Consider the following 18,144-nt stretch of genomic DNA (forward strand, 5'->3'; position numbering starts at 1 on the left):
TGCAATCTAGCCAGTAAATAGCTGAGCTAATTCACAGCTGTCACATTTTAAAATGCCACTGAAGTGCAGAAGGGAATGCAGAAATCCAGAGCCGTGCATTGTCCCTGATCTGCAAGAATACTACTACCAACCTCTGGTCCTCTTCTGCCAAATGTCACTGGGCTAATATGGCTGATAAGTGTAATTCAGAAGGCCAACTGTCACAGCAGATGAAATGCATGTTTTCTTCCAAGCCTTGTAATGCAAATCAGTATGTCCTGTTGAAAAATGACAATTTCAGGTTTCCTTCTTGTACTCGAATGAAAAAGGTGCTGGTTCTCAAGACTTGCAGAGTCATACTCTATGCACAGGCCAGCAAGGGCAGATAGCTACACTATGAGCCTTGCTAATTTACCTTGCCAACACGCTTCACGCCAGACCTAGAGCATGTGGGGAGAGGTTGTGTTGTGCTGAGCATGTCAGCCAGGGTGCCCACCGCAGGTCTGATGTACAGTCATGTCCACTGGGCAGCAGCTGAAAGCACAACCCCTTACACATATGTTGCTGAACAGCCTGCCGGAGAAAAATGAAAACCACCTGCTTCTTGCTAATTGGGAATGCAATAAAAATCTACTCAGGAAAAAAAAAAAAAAAAGTATATTTTTTGCTTCTTGTAACCTTGTCAAAAAGCAAAAATCTGCTTTTCCCCACACGTGAAAATGATGTTGGTTGTGTCTTGTCCCTGGTATGGGAATCTCTCAGAAAGCATATTTAACAATATAGGAGTTTAAACCTTTGCTGAAACCTTTTAAAAACGTCACATATGGCTCTACAAAGCTCCAATCCCAGAGCCTTCCTAAGGATAATGGAGGAGAAGTTAAATCAACTTTACTCTGGGATTACCTTGCCCGTCCAAGTCTCCCCTTGGTCGGAAGTAATTTATTAGAAGATTACCTCCATTAAAAACAATTCTCCATCCTCCTTGGAAGCATTTCCTTCCAAAGAGAAAAGAGCTTATGCTAGACTTTGAGAAGCTGGTTAATCAAAAGGACATCTGAATTAATTTCTCTAATGTTCTTTGCAAAGTGCTGGCATCACAGACAGTCTGTGCAGGTGTACAGACAACCATCCTGTCCATTATTCCTCTATTTATTACAGATACAAATTCACCCTCCACCAAAGCTTTGCACATCACACTGCTGTTAATAATGTCTCTGAAGTTTGAGTGGTAGGTGAGCTGTCTCATAAACAGCAACTGCTTTCAGTTTGTGTATTAAAGTGATTTACAGTACAGCGGCTGGAGTTCTCTCCTGCATAGCTATACAGGATAGTAAATATTACAATATAGGAAAGTGTTAATGAATTCATAAAGTATGCTAGCAGACAGGGTCAATGATGTATTTATTATCTTAAAAAACAGATCAATCTGGCCTTGCTAAAGCAGAATAAAAAGTGGTTCTTCCAGTAGTAACACGGGAAACCTGTTAGCCTATGATACAGAGTACAAAAAGAGTTTAAATACCAAGTTTTCTGTGCCAAGGAAACTGTTTCACAGAATGTATAATTTAGTCCCTTAAAAGGGTGGAGATACCTTTCCTATCTATTTAAATTATATCTATTTCGTACTCAAGAGCAATAAAACACTAAGTCCTTGGCCTGAGGGGAAGCAAAACAAGGAAATGTTTGCAGTCTTCCCTAATATATTATTAAGCACATACGTAGTGGTCATCTATTTCTAGGTACTTCATGCACTCTACCGCTGTTCTGCAGTCTGCTCTCTAGATTGCTCTGCCTCTGGTAGCTGGGGAGGATCAGCGTACCCATGCAGAAAGGAGCTGCTCTGCCCAACGGGAGCAGGCTCCCGGCCGCCTGCCAAGCCCCACAGGTTCCCAACACATTCTGGCTCCAGTAAGATCTCTGAGACAATCAGAAACTTTGCATCAGCCAAGAAAGCAAAATGTAGAATACTTTGATGATAAACAGACTGAACTTAGATGCATAGTCTTTTTTAAAAAATCAGGCAATATTTAAAGGATGACAGAATTCTAAATTCAAATTTCCCATACACATGCACTGAAATCAGCGCATCATTGCATCCAAATAGAAAATTCCCTATTTTCTTATATTCCTTTTTACTATTCTGCGATATGAGCTGTATCAGCGCAGCATCTCTCTGGCATTTCAGATGCATATTCCACCTGCCCTCCTCTCTCCCCACCCTCCAAATACACTGTCATTTACAAAAGGAAGGATTTTGATTAATGAGTTCTTCCTGCCAAAAAGATAGCCTTGCAAGCAGCAGAATGAAAATAAGTTAGATTGTGTGGAGCCCATAAATACAATCCTTCTGCACAAAAATGTCCAATTAGTAGCAAGACCTACTTGCTTATGAGTCATTAATGAATACTTCTATATGCTGAATATTAATATCTTTTTGTTTATGACACCGCCTCCAAGCTTGACCCCTGTCATCATATCAGAAGGATCAAAGCTTTAAATGAGGTATTAGCAATTTCTTCAATAGCTTTTTTTAAATAGCATGGAAAAACTATTGAACCATGACTGTTCGGTCAGAGACGAATATTGAAATTCCAGCACGTCATTTCTTTGGTCCTTCAGTGGCTGAACACATGAATGCCATGTGTTTAACCATATACGACATTCCTTTAGAAAAGTGCACAAATAGTTGGTTATTTAGGTCCTGGCCATGCAGTGAACTCTTTGTGGGCAGCTTCCCTGCACCCACGTGGAGATTTGTGGGTACAGACAGCAGAAAAGCCAGGTTCTTTCTTGTAATCAAGAATAATTTGCTTTTAATTCACTTCTAAAAGGCAGTTTGATTCCATACAGATTAAAGATAAACTTAATTATTACATATATTATTTTTCTACTCACCTTATAACTGTTTTTTATTATTATTATTATTATGTACAATCTACTCTGTTTTTTTAAAGTGAGGTGGTTACCAGAGTTGGGCAAATTGCAATTGTTTTTTTTAACTTCAGGTGGCTGATACCATTTGGCTTCTGGACATCGCTACCAACAATACCACTGAGTACCGTGCTAGCATTAAACAAGGGGTCTGTGGCCTTTTGCAAGTAGGGAAGCAGTTTGGAAGCAGTTTGTTCTGCTTCTTAGTCTTCCCCTGCATAGTCAGGATGAACTTTCCCCTGCCCATGAAGGCTGCAGTACCAGATGAACTCAGCTGCCTTGCCCTCCTGCCCGGAGTGCTCCACTATAACCCCTGTGGTTATAAGCTGCCACGAGAACAGACTGACTCTGACATGCAGCACCCTTGCTCTTCTCTGCCATTTCCCTGGGGTGAGAAGCACAGGCCATGGAAGAGAGGGTTGAAAGGAGAAGGGGCAGTTTCTGTGCCAGTGTCAAGCAGAACAACCAGAGAATGACCCAAGAAAGAGCCATAGTGAAACAGGACTGTGCCATACATACCCTAACATCAGCACTCACTTTTGTTATTGCTTGGTATCGGATATGCTTAAAATCACCATATCACTATGGGATTAGCACACTCCCAGGTTTAGCAGAGCAGGGCTGGTCATGGTCACTAGCTTTGTGCCGGTGCTGCACACAACTCCTGTCCCATACAGAAAGTTTCCAGGTTTCCAGATTTAAGTCCAGCACTTCAGCAGCTGTGATGTGGCAGCATGGCCATTCCTGGAGACATACAGCACTGTTCACCTTCCCCTCAGCTGAATCAGGATTTTAGTGCAGTCTGGTTCAACTGAAAGCACAGCAGTAAGATTCAGATGCTTTCAGCTGGCCTCACTGCCTAATAAATGAATGCTGTCAAAAGGAATCCAGTTCTTGTCACTTTGAGGCTTGCATAGGGTCATTGTATGATGATTGTTCCTTGGGGTGGGGGAAGCAATTTTTGTGGTAGATTGCTCCTTTTAGATATGAGAAGCTGTGTAAGGCAAAGGATGTTAAAAAAAAAAATAAAAATAAATAAAATGTGCAGAAAAGAGTCGCATACATTTTTTAGGCTGGAGGAAATACTTTACAGTGAGAGAACTAAACAGCTCAATCTGTTTATCTAATCAAGAAGAAGATTGAGTGGTGAGTAGATTACAACAGATAAGCACCTCATGGGGAGAAAATACCAGGCACTAAAGGGATCTTTAATCTAGCAGGAAAAAATATAACAAGAAGCAAAGGCTGAAAGCTGAAGGCAGATTAATTCAATCTGAAAATTAAGAACATATTTTTAACTACAATTTTGGTGAGTTATCGTACCAAATATATTGAACTGGGAGATACTGAATGGTCTGAGAGAAACAGCAGATTTGCCAGGCCAATACTTTCTGGCCCTACACTATGAATTTTGGAGTAGGGTGGGAGACTGGGAAGCATTCTGGTTTTAGAAAGTGCAGTTCATACTTCCCATCAAAATAAACCAACTTCACTTTCCTATGCTTGACTCCTTTCTTCCACTGGTCTAAGAAAAAAAAATATATATTGTTAAGTTTACTAATTAAGAATGTTTCAATAGCTAAATGATTCAAGTATTTTCATGCACATGTGTATTATGAGTCCTAATGAAGTAGCATTTAGATAATATTTTACTAAGTATTGGGAAGTACAATTTTCTTCACATACTTTATTGGGGACTATTCTGTATCTACACACATTTCACAGTAACAGCAGAAGGAAGGTGGAGAACTAAAGCTGGAACTAGACAATGGATGGCTTTAAGGATCCATTCAATGGGGCAACTCAACGGAGCAAGAAGAGAGTGGAAACTTTATGAGGTTGGTGGCATGTTTAGGAGAAGCATGTTACATCCTGTGAGGGCCATTTTCACTTGGCCCCCACCATATCCCGTAGGGATCCAGCCACCTCGCCCTGCCAACATACCACCATGCCCAGGACAGGCAGGGTGTCTCACACCACACCACAAAGCATCACAAATACTTCATTCAGGTCCTCATCTCCGCTGGGCTAACAGAGCGATGGCTTGGGGATCTCCTACGTATCTCACCGGTCATCTCCTGATCAGGCACTTCAGCAAGACTGATGGAGAAAGCATTTTTCTGATGTGAAAGCAACTATCTTTGTGCATTTTCAGTTCCAGATCTCTATATTTACTGGAAAACCAGCACTGAAAAATAAAGCCTGTATAGAAACTGACTGTAGCACAGGTAAAAAGCTACGAAGCTACCAGTATTTACCTTGGGTTTTATTCTACTATTTACTGAAGATTTCAGTTAAAGCAATTGCTCTGAAAACCCACATGCCAATTAGTATGTTCTCAATATACTGTACATTTCTTTAAAATGCACATGTGCTACAAAGAATTCAAAAAACATCATAGGGAACTTTTTAATTAGAAATTTCATTTAACTAAACAAAATATAATAAACTCAATTATATTCAGGTTTTACAAAATAAACTGAAAGACAATGGTACTGTTACATTCCTGTAAATGAGAGTAGGATTTTACCAAGTACAGCATAAAAAGTCTTAATATTTACTGAGGAAACAAGGAAAGGGCCCGCAATGTGATCATCCATCACTACCCCATCAAACAAAACAGATACTTAGATACTATCTGCAGTTTTGCCTAGTTAACCTGATGGGTGAAGGAGCTCAGTGCTTCAGAACAAAACACAGCGATCTCTCAACTCCCCCTTAAGATTTCTGATACTTCTCAAGAAGGAAATTGCATACACCAACAAAACAGTTTGGGTAGCTACCCTAGGTGACAGCCAGGAATCACCAGAAGACATTTGAACAACACTGGAAATTGTTCATGGTGAGAAGTGAAATTATAAGACTTACTGTGAGATTTAATATTTCAGAGAAGACAAACATTTTAGATGCTGTATAATGGTGTGTGCAGTGTGAACAAATCTGAAGTGTTCTGGTTTTTAATATCTATAGTAAATGCCCTTTACTAATCAGCTTAGTGATTTGAACGTCCTGTGGAATAAGAAGTCCTTTGAGGTCAGGCAGGACCAGGGGCTTACACTGATAGACTACATCAACTGACAGACAGTGACAGGAAGGGAAGCTTCTCTACCCTGATGACACATCAAAAAGTTCATCTGCAAAACAAAATTTAAAGAAAATGGGAAATCGGAAATGTAGGCAAGTAAGCAGCTATGGGATGAGCACGGGTTTGACTAAACAGAGGTCCTGAGGCTGAGGCAGAGCACTGGGCGTTCAGATCGTTCAAAACAGCCGGAGCAGGCTGAAGCAGAGCAGCTCATTTTCATGGCCACCGTTACAGACATGAAGAGCTTTACTAAGGTGTGTACCAGAGACAACTCAAATTGTCTGCAATATCATCATCTCACATCTTTGACACATAAACCATGAGATATTTAAGGAAAGCACAACAACACAGAGCGCTGTTGCAGATGTGGGCTCAAGGCAGTGAAACTCTCAGACCCTAACACAGTGTTAGGCAGAGAACTGGGCGATGCTTCTGTTAGACTGGCTTGGACCCAGATGACAAGATGGGGGAAAAGGTCGCACCAATGAGAAATCAACCACAGAAAAATCATTACCAGCTTTCAGATATGTAAAACATAGGTAAAAGTCTGGAATAAACGATTTTGAGGATTACTCAGTTTAATTCCATCTGTAGCTCTGCCTGTCATCTGATTTCCATAGGTTAGAAAATATCAGAGAAAATTGAGCTAAAAGCTAGAACTGCAGAAAACCTGCCTTCAGCTTACTAGATATGAAGAGGAACTGCAGGAAGCAGACAGCCATTGTCCAGCGGGAAGAAGCTTCCAGGGACTTGAGCACGGTTCAGAAATGCTTTTCAGGGTAACAGCTGACATAAAAGATGGGGATTAATCACAGTTGCAGAAAGTAGCATGACAAAAGATCGTGAACCTGCAAAGGGAGAAATTTCAGCTGGCTGATTTTTACCAGCAAAAGCAGTTGTGTGGTGAGCTGGGCTCCCAGCTGAGCACAACCAGTGCTGTTGCAGCCCAGAGGCAAGGTTGGCATTACGGGAACTGGCACTGAGGCAGCCCACAGGGAGGACGCAGGCTGGAGGCCCTGGGCAGCCCTCTGCAGCCATACCTGCTCCAATGCATCGTCTGCTGGAGCACCGAGGCTCCCAGGGAGGGGAGGGAACACAGGACATAAGCAGGCTATTGCTCAAGTTGTCATGGAGTTATTCTCTTAACTATCGCTAAGGTGACTTCCTTATCACTGTCTATGCAGCTATTTCTTATCAGACCCCTATTCTGAACAGTTTTCTCCATCTTCTCTCAACTTTAATTTCATTTGGCTAAAAATAATAATAATAATAATAATCATAATTTGAAGCAGCAATATTCATTTCAAGAACAGTTGCTCTTTGCCCATCTATACTTTTAATGTGTTACTGATGAGTAAGGCTGAGTCAGATTTACAATTAAGATATTTGGTCATGCAATTAATGATGAAATTATCTGAAGCATGTGTTAGTAGTGCAGTTTTGTTCCTATGGAAGCTGACAGAAGTTCTACTTTTGACTTCAGTGGCAGCAGAGCCAGCCTAACAGTGAGCAATTCCGTTTTTTACCTTAAAGCCTTTTTAATGCCATGAATAGCATGCTGTATCCTTGGTAGCATATCTTTGAGGCTATCTGTTGGCATGGCTTAATTATCCAGTATCAGTTTTCAATTACAAGTATATGAATTCTGACAGGGTTGTTAGAAGTCTAACAACTCTTCACCGAAAATGTATGAGCATTCTCTGGTGTCCTTAGGCACAATTTTTTCCTTCATCACAAGAAAATCTGACCGCTTTACTGGCATTAACAGTGACATTGTAGTTCCTAAACTATCATGTAATCATGTGATATATTTCCCCGGAAAAATAGATTCTGCTTGCTGAGGCATTGTCTGACAGTTCAACACTCAAGAATCAGAATGCTAAAGATATTTTAAGGCAAATAAAACTTATGGTAATAAAGTACAGTCTGGTATATACAGAGAGGAGTCATTGTCTTAAGCATGAAAATAGAAGTAGAAAAAGGACTATAATTTTCTCTTAGTCTTATCAGGTATCTTATTACATCTTCCCTGCAAACACAGTGACAGCAAGACTGGTTTAGAGTAAGCCTTTTCCCTGACTGCAGTCCTGAAGTTCACAGCAAGCCCTGGTGTTTCCAAAGCCAGCACTCTTCTCTGCTTAACTACGATGAGAAAAATGGTACTGGTGGGAGCAGACTACAGAGAAAATCATTCTTCTAGAGAAAAGTTTCCTGATTTTATTATTATTTTCAGCATGTTTCTATTTTAAAACTCCCAAATGAGAAACTTATAAAATACACAATGAAAATTGTCAGACCATTAACTACACTCAAATGCAGTACCATTATATCAAGACTTGCAGATGCTCCTATAATCAGCAAAGTAACATGATTCAGATTAAACAAGGAAGAAGAGATTCTTTGAAATCTTTTGCTCCTGTTTCCAAATATTTAGCAAATGCAGTTTTAATGCTGCAAATTATGTTTCTTTATGTTGTTATTTGCCTGAATTGGATGCTGTGACAGCAGTCTGCCTTTCATAAGGCATGGTTTCCAACCAGCAAAATCTATTCTCTACAGGAAATATGCTCCACTTATTCCAAATGTTCTGAGGACATCAAACATGTTTGTATAAACATGCTGGATCATAATTGAGGGACTTGCTAGTACTCAGAATTTAGACAGCACTTTACAGCTTCAAGGTGCTGTACAAACATTTAGCTGATTTATTAATTAAATTTTCTAACTAGGGACATAACCTAGATTTAGTTGGAAGAAAGCTGGGGATGTAAGTTGGGTAAACAGGTTTATCACGTTTACATAAAAAAAACACACCAAGTTTTCATAGAAGAGCTTTCCTACAAAAACAAATACGTAAAACTTCTCAAAAGATATTCCAATATTAAAATCATTGCACGAGTATTACCTGAGCTTTACTGCATTTTCCTCCTGGAATCAGCTCTCTGCTCCTCTAGCGCAGATGTGAGCTGACTCAAGCCACAGCCATTTCTAATATAAAATACTTTAAATCCAAAATTCAAGTTCAGAGGACAAACCATTGACTTAAGTGTACTGGACTGCACCATTAACATGGGAAAACTGCAGTTGTTGTGCACATACATACACAGCATCTGTCCTCTTCAAAGTGCTAATCAAAAGTTCAGATGTCCACCTGAGTCCTCCTCCTCAGTGACCAAAATGATTCCCATAATCTCTGATGCCCTGAGAAGCTTCTAATCCCCGCTGGGCAACCTAATGGGCAGCTGTACTGAAAGGTCAGCTTAGGCCACCAGGTTGGGGTTTCCAGAGGTATTTGGCACTGGTCTCACCAGTTTCTCCCAAAGCAGCAGAGGAGCTTACCACTGAATTCAGTAGAACCCAGATGAATTTTAGAAAATTTCTACCTGTCGGTCATGTCCTTCCCTGCTCTACAGACTAGAACACTGTGAACCAGTAGCCTCAGTATTACAGGTCTGGCTTCTGGTTTTTATTACTGCACTAGGGGATATTTTCAAAGACTCAGGAAGGAGTTATGACCTAGATTTACGGAGATATTTAGATTTGTAATTCCTATTAGCTGCTTAATGTTCAGCGACATCAAGAACCTCACTGCCCATCTCCGGCAGGGTTCTTGGTACAAGCTGTTTCCTTTACAACTGAATTTTGCCCAAATTCCAGAACTGCTCTGAGTCAAACACAGTATAGCTACAGTCATCTGTCCTCTATGGGTTTATGTTCTGAGCAGAGGTCTCTCATCTGATATAGGAGTGTCTCTGCATCTTATTATTCTTTCATTGGCACATAGTAAATTGAGCCTTGGCAATAGCAATACTATAGGGAAATAAAGATAATTAAGAAACATAAAGCATGTCACTCTTCTTGAACCCAGTTGGAATCTTGGTTTTGTGTCTCTCTCTTGTAGGATTATGAGCCTAGTTTTAAGTCTGTATTCTCATAATTTTACATAATTGACCATTTGCAATCTTCTATAATCTAAAATGTCTAATAACTATGCAAGAAAGTGAGCCTTTTCCATAATATTTATAAATATTTCATATGAACTGGAGTTAATACAATTTATTTATAATGCATGGGAGTCTGCAGTGGGTTTATAAAAATAATGGGTGTTAACATGCAGTCATGATTTAATAATCAGAAACTAATTTCTAAAATACATACGGAGAGTGGTTGGTTCCAGTAATCGGTAATAGGATTGAGAGGTGCAGATATAGATGGATGACTGAAGTATGGTTAATATACCATATACGATAGAGCAAAGATGGCATTAACAAGAACTTCATCCTCTCTCTTCTCTTATTCTTTTCAGTATCTGCCAGGATAAAACTAGAACAGCTTCCCCAGAAACTCTTAGGCAGCTGGATGCATTCCCTCCTCCTGCTGACAGCCACTGTGGTTGTGGATGATGTCACATGCATTACATCACCGTGGTGCAGTAACACCAACCAAGGATTCTCACCTTCTCCAGAAGCTGCCCAGGGGCCATCAAGCTACATAAACCATTAGCCATCTATTAACTAATTGATTCAAAATTGTTAAAAGGGAAGAAAAGATCTTTATCTGCTCCACAGTAAATGTCTCTCTCTCTCTCACCTGATATACCGATGTTGCTTAAGTGATTCCCATAACATTTTAGAGATCTGCATTACAGCTGGAAGTGAAGAACTCTATGTGCAGGAGAAACCAGGTGAAGTTATCAGATTGACTTAAGAGCATTAACACAACTGAAATGGACCTTCTGGTTTTCATTCACTGTAAAAAAAAGGATGCAGAAATAAGCAAGTGGATGCACCTGATGATGATAAGAAGACCACAGCTGCAGTGAGACAACCATGCAGAAGTTATCCTGCAGAGCACCATAGCAAGAGAACAGACCTCCCACATTAATGTCACTTTTGACACATATCTCAATTCCCTTCCCATACTCTTTTAGCAACCTGAGTATGCAAGGTGATGGAGCAGCAATTGTTCATGCTGCTAGATGCTAATTCCTGTATTTGGGGAAGGGGGAAAGAACCTTAACACCAACAATTATCCCACAAGACTATTATTTCAGTCATGCATATGCTTCTTCCCTGCAGTTCCATCCAAACATTGCTTATTATTCATTACAAGACTAGCCACACTAGTCCACTGAAAAAATGACTTTAGATTTCTTCACAATTTTTGCACAGCTCAGCATCAATAAACTGTGAAATGTATTAGAAAACATTGTTTTTAATGGCTTTACTTTAAAATACGTTTCGGGTCATTCATGTTGAGAAATGCTTATCTTTTGAACTTTCAGATTGCTGGGCTGAGCAAACAGGGCCTTAAAAAAAAAAAAAAATCTATTTGAAATCCCCATTTTAATAGAACTTTACATACATATATATATGTATGTAAGAATCTGAATGGAGTAAGCAGTTATTTCAGGGCAGCTGGACCAAGTTTCTCAGAAGTAAACGGGTGTTCAGGCAATGACTTGTGACATGGCAGGACTCTAAATACTTCAATTCCCTATTGAAAATGACTTTGTATTTTCTGTTTGGTAAGATATCTTGCTTATTTATTTACAAGAGAATGTAATTACAAAGACAAAATAATCCTTAAGAACTAATATAAAATTATTCCCCTAAGTAGAGTTACCTACAAGCTTCAGCAACTGAAGTTATAAGCTGTACTGCCTCAACTCTCATAAAGTATTTACTGCATTATCCCTTCTGGCTCCTGGTCTCCCCTGAACCATTTTGCCTGGTGCTGGTGCCCACTGTTTGTTGTTCCAACAGGGTCACTTTAGCTTCCAATCAGAGCAATGTGGTTTTATTTCTTGTAAAAATTTCATTTAGATCCATGCCACTAAATACCTACAAATCTAAATATATTTATGATGCTATAAATAATACATATAAAATAGTTGTAATATATATTAGTTAAGCCCAGAATGTTTCTCATTCTGGATATTATCTGTGGTTACAGCTATCAGGTGAATACTATGAAAAATGAGAACAAATATTTTAGTTTATGTTCTTACATATGTTGACCAAGCTGTTTGTGCTCTACTGCTTCAACAACCAACTGTCTGTTCCTCACACCCTTTTAATTGCCATTTTTATATTTACTTAGAGAGGCATGGCAAACCGGACAGTCAGGAGGGTACATATGGTCAATATTTATTACAGTTATAGCTGATGTCAGTTCTGGTCTGAGTTAGATGCTGGCCAGGACTGGAAAGCAGTGGCCAGACTACCTGGCATGACAGATCCTAAACGTCAAAACAGGATCTCCAAGGTTTCAGTCACTGTAAACCTAGTCCCAGTTTGTCAGCAAAGAAGGCTGTGGAAATCAGAGAGTGAAATAGGGTAGATGGCCCAAGTGGCCATCACATTCGAGTCAATCTTCAGAAGATCCAAATCTGGGCTGTGCAGAGGTTTAAAATAGTTATAGGCTTAGCAACAGCTACAAATGGATGCTAGATGCATCCCCTTGGCATTTAACTTCTGATTTCAGAAGCTTTTCTTTCTAAACTTTCCTCTGTGTTTGCGCATTAGTCTAAATATTAATAACATTTTAATTCTGTTAAACTATTTGCCTTTTGCAGATCCTTTGACCTTTCTCTTTTACCAGCAGACTGTGTCCATTACCCAGCATTTTGCTATTAACAAACCCATTTCAGCACGATCCAGTTTTGCTTTTATGGAATTACAAGTGAAACCTCCAGGTTCATGCCTTTTGTCCTCAATAAATGCTTTTTTGGAGCATGGTGTAGTGAGTACCCATCATCTCAGATCCTGCAATCAGTTCTTGAACCACTCACAATGTCCAAACTCAGAGGATGGGAGGGCTTACATGCACCTCTCCACTTAGCCACAGAAACCTTACTCTTAAAAACCCTGGATAATTAACTTACTCTTACACCTTACTCTTAAATCTTGCTCTTAAAAACCCTGGAGAATTACAGATCTCTCAAAACAAGTGAAAGAAATCTCATGAGAAGCACTGCCCTGCCGTCCCATCTCACAAGCCAACACAAGTCCGCGTTTAGATGGGTCAGACCTCCTCCTGCCTTCCCCATCCTCAAGATCTTATTCATGCCAATGGCCAAACTCCTCCCTGCAAACAGAAACCACCTGCACGTGCAGTCTTTTGTTTCTTGGCCTTCTCTGCTCAATTGATCTTTCTCAGGAAGAAAACCCTGTCCGAGCACACCCGAATCCTCTCACTCCAACTCCAGCAGCAGCTGTTGGAGACATAACAGCACCTTCCAACACCAGGAACAGCCCCAGCAGCTCTCCTTGGGCTTTCATACAAAATGCACACTGGCCCTAATGAACGGATGCATCTGTATAGCATGATTTCACTTAGGGATTTCTTTTCCCTTTGCTCATTTTTTTTTTTTTTTTTTTTTTTTTTTAAACAGAAACCATAACAAGTGCAAAAAAACAGAGCTCCTCAAGGCAGCTACAGCATTTCAGGTAACCAGAGTTCAGGCTGAAATGCCAGTGATCTACACAGGTAACCTAGCACACTTTTCAGCCAAGAGAATACCACAATAATGGTGTATATGAGAATACATTACAAATATTGCTGATCAAACTCCAGCTCAATAGATATTTTACTTATCAGAGTAAACACACAAACTTTAGCATCAGCTTAAAGTCTTTAATCATTTAATTCATTTGTTCATCCACTCATCTTTTCTCTAATCTGATCTATCAGTCTGGTTCTCTAACATAAAAACTATTATTGCAGCAAACGTCACCATTTTAATTTGTAGCCAGTATCCTAGACACATCCCATAAAATATTATTTTAATCCCTTAAAAGGAAAAGAGGATTTTGTCATGAATAAATTGAACAGTCTTGCACATTAAATATAGTGATAAATGTATTGCAATGCAGGTGAAATGTAAAATATAAACAAATGTTGACTATAGGACTGTGAAAATACTGATATTTATGTTTAGTTAGTAGGCAAGTCTGCTACAAAAAGAAAACAGTTACGGTCATCTTGGCCCTGACAACCTCTCTCTTCTAGCAGAAGGATACACATAAGTGTAAGTGAGAGGGGGAGGAAATAAAACCAACACCTTTCTCAAAATGAGTTGAGAAGAGCTGTCTCTGGGCTACAGAAACAGTGCCCAGGGGACCACTCACTTGGAGCCTACCCATAAGCTTAAAGGCTCCTGGTTAGTTTCTCTTTTTAATGAATTTTCCCTAATTTAGATCTCTCCTGTGGAATGAGTCCTTTCGGTGCCTGCCTCATCTCCTCACACTTAGGGAAGCATTTGCTTAGACCAAATGCCTACTTCTCTGTGCCTGAAGTGCCGTCAATGCAATATGTACATTCTGTTCTCCACAACTTGGTCTTTTTTTTTTTTTTTTTTTGGCAGAAAGGCCAGCTGTATGACAGAAAAAAAATCTGTAAGGACACCTTTAAAAAACCTAAGCCATTCACATTATGCAAAACAGTGCAAAAAGTCGCAAGTTCACAATAGACAGCGTGATCATAATTCATATTAGTACACCGACTGCTTCAAACCTTCAGAGCTGAAAACAAACAAAAAACCCATGTCACATAAAGCAATAGGTTCTGTCCTTTCTAACTACTGTTTTAAATCCAAATTTTCTCCCAAACTTGTTTTCTGCTTACAGTGGAGGCATTTATAACAGTTATTCATACATACACCTCACACCAGAACTCCTGAGGTTAAAGTAGATGTTTTTGGATTAATAGGCAACAGCTTGACCTACAGCTGCACTTTGCTCTAATCTTTATCATGTGTTTAAAATGCTAATCTGCAGTGTACCACCCAAAGGGTCAGTGGGAGTTTCTTGCCTCAGACCTGGTTCTGCTGGCCCAAGACTTTTCCTTCTCTCTTCAGCTTTGGGGCCCACGCTGGGTCTGCAGGACCCCACTGCAGAATCACTGGGCAGCCACGGCTCCAGCAGACGGCGTGAATATGAAGGAGAAAGTAAGGCTGAATGCACACGCTCGCTATTTACGAGCTGAGTAAAGACGTTCTCTTTAGCACTAAAAGATTCCTAGTATTAGAATAATGATTTTCTCTGTAAAAGGAACAAATCTGAAAAATAATGTTGTTGGTAGTGATTTGAATGTACATTGAGAGACTGTTCTTTACTATAACATCACACTGAAGATCTTTATGGGCTATGCAGCTAATCATCTAGCAGGACTGATTCATCTGTTTTTCACAATCGTGACACATCCTTCAAATTGAGAATGATGTGTAGCTTTGTTTTTTCAAGTAAACAGATGAACTATTGTTTGCATTAACTTATAGAGTAACATTGCTTCCAATGGAAAGTCAAGATCTTATCTTTGAGGGGGAAAAAAAAAAGCTGTTAAAGTGATTAAATATTAAGCATGCACATGCTTAACATGTTAAGCATGAAAGAACATTTATAATGAGATGAAATAGCACAGTACCTTTTAATTTATTCCCACCCAAACACCATAGTAAATAAGAGCATAAATGCATTTTGAAAAAAAATGTGTATGGGTTTATAGCTAAATTTTAGACATGAGGAAAAAAATAAAATTACCAATGAAAATTCTTTCCAATATTCTGTTGTGTTCAGTATCAATTTGTCTATCGACATCCAAATCATTATTTCCTATAAAACCAAGCTGATGCAAACTTCAGAAATAAATGAACTTATCTCATCTACCAATCTGTGTAGAAAACCATACCTCATGTTTTAAACTACAAAGATGTGAATATTGTTTACATATTTCTGCTATGAATCATAATTCAATCTGCGAAAATCCATTTGATGGATAGATCCTGTACTATAAACTACTAAAGCAATGGAACTGACCACACTCTTAGTAAAAGAATCAGCTTTTCCATAAGTGAAATGCCCTTGACCAAACTTCATTACAAGTCATTAATCCGGAGCTGTGGAATTCTGCTCTAACAATTATAGATTGCTCTTAGTTTCTGTTTTGCAGTAAAACAGCAACACAACCAATTTAATATCAAATCCAGTCAAACAATTAACGTTTAGATCATTTTAAACTTGAAAATATAATTAGTGATCTTTTTCATTACCTAAAACAGTTGGTTAGTGCTGCCCTTTACTGGTTCGCAATGGTATACCACAAATCAAAACTAATGGTTACCTGACAAAATGTGGTTTGGCCACAAGGAAACTAAGTGAGTAGCCTTTACCTCTCTCTGCAGCAGTTCCACACTCCTATTAAATGAATACCCAAAAATGCCACTTCATAATGCAGTATTTCCAAGCTACAAATGCTTTTATATACTTATTTCTCGTTTTCATTCGGAGGGCTAAGATAATTCCAAATACTATCATCTGCCAAATTCTCTTGAGTTTTTATCTCATGTCAGAGTGTGATTGTAATTCATTCCTGAATGCTAAATTATGCTCTTCCTCCGTGAAAGAAATTCATCAACAATAGAACAATGAAAATCATCCCTGGAGTGTTTATATTCAATATAAAAATACTGCTCTGATTAAAATTGTTACTAATAAGTAATGTCCATATTTATGCATGAACGCATGGGTGATTTGATAAAATAATAAAATGCTAGTTTGCCAGACATAACTTTTGACCTCCTGAGTGAACAGAATACAGTTGGTTCTTTAAAATGGCAAATATAATTGTCATTGTATCCAAACATGAAGCCCGATTCGGAAACTGAATTCAGGAGTGGCTGATTGCTTCAGCTAGCTATCACTGCCACAGCCTGTGACATACTATGAAAGCTGCACATTTTTAAAAAGCTATTTTTGAAAAGGAAAGATGTTTAGGTTTGTATTAGCAACTAGAGGATATCTGACAACAGACAATGAATTATTGTGAATTACCGTATGTATTACATTTACCAAACACAACCTTGGATGCATAAGTCTAATCAGAACAATAACAGTTCTGTATGCAAATGTAAGAAGCAGTCCCTGACTCAAAGACCTGGCAAGTCTATCTGGTAAAAAAAAAAAAAAAAAAACAAGCACATGAAATATTTTCAAAGTACAGTGTTAAAAGATGGAACTCTTATTTCAAAAAGAGGTTCAATATTTTTGAACAAATAATCTCTTCCTTTTTATAAGATATTATGATTAATATTAAGTTTGAAAAATGCATGAAGCTTGTGTTGGTGCTGGCCACTTCTATAGAACATTTCCTAAAAACCTGTTTATAACTGAAACAAACAAACTAACTAAAACAACTTTACTGTGCACATTCCTAATCAATTGTATTGACAGCTGTACCCTATGGTCATGCGCATAGATGAGGAGGCTCACCCAGGACTGGGCTTAGGTGCAGTGGTGGGAGCCTCTGTGAAGCTCTGTGCCCCTGTGGATTTCCAGGAATGAAAGAGTGCCTAAGCAGAAGGTGAACTGAGCAGAGAGAAACTCAGAATATTGTAAAAATTGAAGCTTTTCTTCCAAAGCACTTCAGACAATACTGTTCAAAGAGTTTGCCACTGCACAAATGGCTGAGTCAGTCCAGCCTGGCTACTCTGAAACCATCTCTGGCAGGGTATTGCACTTTCAGGGCTTGGAGCCCTGAACAGCAACCAGATTTTACAATCCTTTTCTTCTACAGAATGCATAATAGCAAGAAAATGCTTCAGACACGACTGCTTCATCCTTCCTCTTATTTTATGCTGGAATATTAAGGTTTACCTTTTCTGGAAGGTTTGGACAATTTCTGAGGACACTCACATCATCCACACTGCTAACCACAACCAACAAAGTGAATAGTTAGACCTTCACCAAAGATGAGATTTATACAAATTTTTCATCACCAGCTTAACTGGTTAATGTTAATGAAGGGAAATATAAAAACTATCAAGTGCTTAAAAAGGAGAGAATAAAAGTCTTTCTTTTTCAGTGTCTCCTCTGGTGTTAGCATTTCCCTCGTAGGCTCATCCTACCCTGGAAAGATGACTATTTCCAGTGACCTTTTGTGAGCCACTGTTACATACAGCTTCACTGAAGATACAAACTACGTTGTGTCTTGCACCTGAAAGAAATGTTACAATACGATCCAATATGCTATTGAGGGTTCCTTTGTACAACTACAGCTTTCAGAACAACCGGCTGTTGCCTGCTGTGCTAACACGATAGCCAAGAGCAGTAATACCATAACTGAGAGCAGGGATACCGCCATTCTCCAGG

Source organism: Aythya marila (assembly GCF_965140915.1).
Source record: "Aythya marila genome assembly, chromosome: 8".
NCBI lineage: Eukaryota > Metazoa > Chordata > Aves > Anseriformes > Anatidae > Aythya > Aythya marila.